Below are 6,065 nucleotides of genomic sequence, written 5' to 3'. Positions count from 1 at the left end.
CTCACTGGAAGGACAGATCCTGAAGCTGAGGCTCCAATACTTTGGCCACCTCATGAGAAGAGAAGACTCCCTGGAAAAGACCCTGATGTTGGGAAAGATGGAGGGCACAAGGAGAAGGGCACGACAGAGGATGAGATGGTTGGACAGTGTTCTCAAAGCTATTAACATGAGTTTGACCAAACTGCGGGAGACAGTGGAAGACAGGAGTGCCTGGCGTGCTCTGGTCCATGGGGTCACGAAGAGTCGGACATGACTAAACGACTAAACAACAACAATTTTGAGACTTTACCAGAGTAGCTGAGGAGGCATCAGGAACAGTCCTTTATTGCTCTTTAGGGAGAGGTCATAGTTCAAAAGAGAGTTTATTTGTGAGATCGCCTTACCCCATTTACGGCCATTTTTCCGCTTTGATCTGTTGCCGCATAATACTCATTCTGCATTTGTAAGAAATCAGTCTTTCAGTGTGGCAGCACCCACACTTTGGAACTCCCTGCCCTTTGACACCAATCAGGCACCTTCACTGCACCCTTTTCAATGCAGGCTAAACCCAATTTCATTTAGACAAGCCTTCCCAGATGTATAGAATGTTGACATGTGCTTCAACCTTATTTTTTAGCTTATTCTTTTAAGAAAAAGGTAATGTTTCACATAGCTGTTTAACTGTTTTTACTGATTTTTTTATTGTTTTATTGGTGTGGGGCTTTTTTTTGCAAACTGCTTTGAGAGGTTTTTTAAAATGTAAGTTTTTTTTGAGGAGGAATATGCCAGCTCTTGGCAAAGTACCAGGCAAGCATTTAAAAGGCTGAGCAAAGTGTGGGGTACAAGCAGGAAGAGCTTTGTAAAGCCAGCGATATAATTTATTTTTAGGTGAGGCAGGAAAATTTCAGGAACAATGCCAATGCAGGCAGGTTTTCTCTGATACAGAGGGACAATTGAACCTTGCTCTGCAGTTCAGGGAGTGCTTTGTGAATAGAAAAGCTCGACTCCAACCCAAAAATGCTTTTTAAGCTGTGAGGGCAGAATAATTTAACTGAGTTTCCTTCTTCCTTGATTTTGTATAGCATAACTAATGTAAAGCACATTAACTGGAAACTCTCTCACCTGAACGCATGCAGAGATTTTACTGTGGTGAGTGTGGTATACTATCGTATGGAGAGCAAAGGTTATTCTCCTACATCCTGCATACTTGACAAGTACCTTTATCATCCTTTCCAGTGCGGAAAAGTAATTAAGTGAAACAGCTTTATGCATCTGTTTGGGTGTTAACTGGAAATTTTCAGAGGAAGAGAACCAGTGTAACTAGAAGAAAGGGAAAATGCTTAATTATCCATGGCAGCATGTGGCAATATTTTGAATAGATGGGATTTTTTACAACCACTTTAATTAAACCTAACCCAACCCCCATGGCAATCCTGTATTATACATCAAAGGTGAGGAACCTGTAGCCCTCCATATGTTGTTGGACTCCAGTTCCTCTCCATCTTGAGCTAGAATAGCCAAGAAGATAATGGGAGTTGTAGTTCAGCAATATTGAGTGACTGCCTTATCCCTTGCACACCCAGAAGACTGCTGCGTTCTGTAGGAGTTTCTCCTGCAAGTTTCATAGATCTCAGAAGCCTGCTCTGCAGAAAGTCAGAGCAGGGCTTTTAGTACAGCTGCCCCCTGTTCTGGGGAACAGCATTTCTGTCGAGATACCGCAGGTGCCCGCTATCTCCACTTTCTGGAAAGCTGAAGACATTTTTGCTTCGATGGGCTTTCCCAGTTGGATAAATGGGTCATTACCACGATTACCCACTTGTTAGGGTTTTAGTCTTGTTTTAAATGTATCTGTTGTTTTTATGTATTTAACTCTTTAATTACCTAATGTGTAAATCACTTTTGAGTCAATTGTTTAGAAGGCAATTCATATATTTTTTCTTGATAATAAGTAGCAAAATCATCTAATCCCAAGTTACGTCAGTCACATTTTACACAGGCCAAAATGAATGATTAATCCACTGCAGTGAAGTCCATAGAACTGTTGTAATTTGAAAGGTGGCGTATTAATGGCACTTTTACATTATCTAGTTCCCCACCACCACCTTTGAACTGGAAATAAGTTTTTCCCCCCATAGCCAGCTGATTTTATTTGCTGCTTTTGGTTTTTTATTATTCTACTATTTTGTGTGTTTTACTGTTGCTGTTAGTAGTGGCTTTGAGGTACTAGCAAGAAGGTGGGCATATAAATTTTTAAAATAAATATCAAAAAGCAGAAACTGCCTGCAGCTGGTAAGAAAACATAAGCCTGCTACTTCAGTTCAGAACAGTATAGCCAGGTTAGGCACTGCAGACTCTGAGGAGACTTCATTATTTGATAAGAGAGCATTCACATCTATTAGCACACGGAAACCGGTCTGTGTGGAAGAAAGTGTTGCTTAGCAACAGGCAAAAATTCTAAACAGTAACCTCTGTGAAAGTGATAGGTGTTGTTTGTTGAGAGGCATGTGGTGTGGAAGAGATTGGGATTTGTTAAAAAATGGAAAGGAAGCACAGGAGCAAACCTGCTTCCTTCTAAGTGAGAAGACTTCAATATATATATAAAACCCATATGTCTATTTAATCACTTACAAGACATAGGAACAGATGGAAGTATCTGCCAGCAGGGTGATCTCTGCTTTAATGAGACTTCTCAGTCTTCAATGGGAGTTGCCCCAGCAAATTTTTGTTTTCCAACCCAGGGGTTCCCAAACTGTGGACCATAGACCACCAGTGGTTTGCAAGCCTCATTCTGGTGGTCCATGTCTGTGAAGAACATTCGTCGTTCTTAGATCTTGGCAGCTCACCTTGAGAGTGGGACAGTCTGAAAGTGACAATAGCAGGAGGCACTCGAAAGAAGCAGAGAGGATTAGCAGATAAGTTACTGGAAGGCTAGAATCCAGAAGTTCAATCTTTTTTCAATTAAAAAAAATCATACACCACCTAGCACAGCTATTGCTACAACAAGCAGAAAAATAATTAACTGGTCCAAGACCATAGGCAATTTTCAAGTCATGTCCCTTGAAGTGGACCCTGCACATCCCCAAATCCTGAGGCCCATTGTAGACTCTCAAAAAATCAAGTTATAGCAAAGAGACTACTATGTGGTACTTCAGATTTAGTTTTTATAGACATTTTTTGGAACACATTTTAAGCTGAGCAACATGGACGGTAGAAAAGCATGCTTCCTGAACCTTTGTGCTGGCAACAAAGAAATGTCAGGTCACCGGCATGAAAAAGCACAATAATGCAGGAAACATGTTTAACTACCATCAACATATTTCAACCAATAGGAGAGATGCTTAAGCAATGAAAACCTCTTTAAGTGCCTGTGTTGCCCAAATGTAATGGGAAATGAAAGATACTTTTATAGTCTCTGTACATTTCCACCCCCCCCCCGGGTGTGGTTTGTATTGGGGGTGGGGTTGTACTCTACATCTTGTTTGAATTACCGTACTTTTCTGTGTATGACTGTTTTTTTTTTACTCTAAAATAATGTTAAAAAACGGGAGTTGTCTTATACACAGGGGTCATCTTTCCACATCTTCGTAAATCTGTGTCCCCCAAAATTGGGGTCGTGTTATACATGGGAAAATACGGTATTTCACTTCCGCTGGGGGAGATTTGTCTATCATAACCCAATCCCTTCAAGAGCGCCAGACAAGTCACACTTCAGCCTTCTTGCTTTGCTTAATTGGGCAATTATCAGCTTGCATGAGCAAAATCTATTTTTTCTTTGCAACAATCTACTCCTAAGGATGTAGTCTGTGCCAGTTCAAAGGTTGCTTTTAGCATTTTCAAGAGTCCATTAGTTCTAGTAATGTGATCAATTCACATGCTGTGTAGGTCTAACAACGCTGTTAATACAAAAAAAAAAGAAAAGAAAAAAAAGTTCACAATCTTCATTACAGAAGCCTCTTATATCTATAACATGCAAAATGTTTTTGAATGTATTGCAGCAGATAGAAAGGCTTTGTGTTTTGAGTGAATTAATACCTGTAAGGTAACTGTAGATGCTAAACAAGATGTTCAAATGACACCTCCGTTTGCCTTTCTAAATTTGTTCACATACCAAAACTTGCATGTAATGAAAAAGGACTTGATAAGCCATTTGCTCAGTGCAGCCAGGATAACCATAGCTAGGGCATGAAAATAATTATCAAGAGGCATGGCACCAAGCACAGCTTATAGCATTATTGGAAAAACTTGCCCATAAGCTAAGACGTATAAATAGACAACATAGGTGAGATGCATGTATAGACACATGGTGTGATTTTATTGTTTTCACAAATATACCAGAACATATTCAGGCTCCACCTATACACAATTTGTGGCAGACGTGAATCAAGTAGCATTTGACTCCATGAAATATGTCATACCCACTACCTCCAGGCTTGCTGAGAGATGATAATGAAATAATAGTCAATCAACACTTCTTCTTCAGATGTTATATTAAAGAAACTGGTCAGATCCTCTTAAAGGACCCATTCCAATAATAATTATAAGAACTGCGTTTAATTGTATTTTTTAATGTGATTTTCAACATACTTCTTAATATTTTTCCGATTCTCCTGTTTCCTGTATCCCTCTCACATATTCCCTAGTAAAATGTTCATGTTGCCGTTTATTGTTTTTATAACAATCTTTTTTTTTAAAAAATGTAAAGACAGGTGTTAGGTGTTTGGAAGAGACTCGGTTGATGCTGCTATCAACTGTTGTTTAGTGATGCTTTGTTGTTTTAATGGATTGTGTTCTCTAAAATAAAGAGGAGTAACTGTAGGTTGTGTTCTGTATCCATCAGATTATGTAAGCAGCAGTTCTGGCAACAGGTTGAACTTTCTGGAAGCTGGGTCCTGGCATTTTGCAGCACAATTCGAGTAGCACTGACAGGCTGCATTATTTTCAAAAGAACAGTTTTCAGCTAGGCTACATGTTGACCTCAAGCTGCATCCAACTGGCACCCCAGAAGCTGCTGGAAAGTTATTTGATCCAGTGGAGCCTTCTGTCAGTGGAAAAGGGATGGAGGTGATCTTGGGTGGTCCTCCCTCCCTCCTGCAACTGCTGTGACACGGCCCACATTATTCCAAAGTGTTCCACAAATTTGGGGTGGCACAGAAGAAGAAGAGTTTGGATTTGATATCCCGCTTGATCACTACCCGAAGGAGTCTCAAAGCGGCTAACATTCTCCTTTCCCTTCCTCCCCCACAACAAACACTCTGTGAGGTGAGTGGGGCTGAGAGACTTCACAGAAGTGTGACTAGCCCAAGGTCACCCAGCAGTTGCATGTGGAGGAGCAGCGAAGTGAACCCAGTTCACCAGATTACGAGTCCACTGCTCTTAACCACTACACCACGCTGGCTCTCCAAAGGAGAGGAAATTGCTGGATAGCTTTGGTCTCTGTTCTGGTGAAGGCTCTGCAGGATCAAACAGCATTCAGCGAGTGGAGGAACACAACTGGATACAGTGGGTTCACTGTAGCGTTTGACCTGCAATCTTCTACTATAGCTCAAGGTAGAAAAGAAAGGTGTGTAGACTCTGCAGAACAAGGTAATGGAAGTCTGGCTTATTCCTGGCACTTAAAAAATATCATGCTGTTCTCCTAACAGACTTCTGTTAGAAGAAACCAGCTTATTACTGAAGCTCCCTTTCAAGTTCTCATTTTAATATTTTGCCAATACCTGTTGTTGCATTTACTGTAATATTGTTTGTTTGAAAGTGGCACAAGGGTGCCCTCTGGTGTTCCAGAAACAAAAGTGTGGTGGTAGTGCAGAAGCTCCAAAAAGTTTTAAAATATTCAAGCGACAGAAATAAAGAATTGGATCTGACCGATAAATATTATAAAATTATTCTTCGTAATACCAAAATGCATGTTAGAATCAACCAGCTCTTTAAAAAGACCCATCATGTTTCACTATTTACTTGGGCCCAGCAATGAAGATACTCTTATTGATTATTGTCCTGTAGGTCTTCATCTATTCTTCCCCTGCCAGCCCCACCAATTCCTTCCAGCGATTGCTCGTTATTGATTGGCTTCATTTATGACCACCACA

The sequence above is a fragment of the Podarcis filfolensis genome (genome assembly GCF_964270895.1).
Source record: "Podarcis filfolensis genome assembly, chromosome: 7".
In the NCBI taxonomy this organism is placed as follows: domain Eukaryota; kingdom Metazoa; phylum Chordata; class Lepidosauria; order Squamata; family Lacertidae; genus Podarcis; species Podarcis filfolensis.
The sequence above is the reverse complement of the archived record's forward strand: the minus strand, read 5'-3'. Positions refer to the sequence as shown.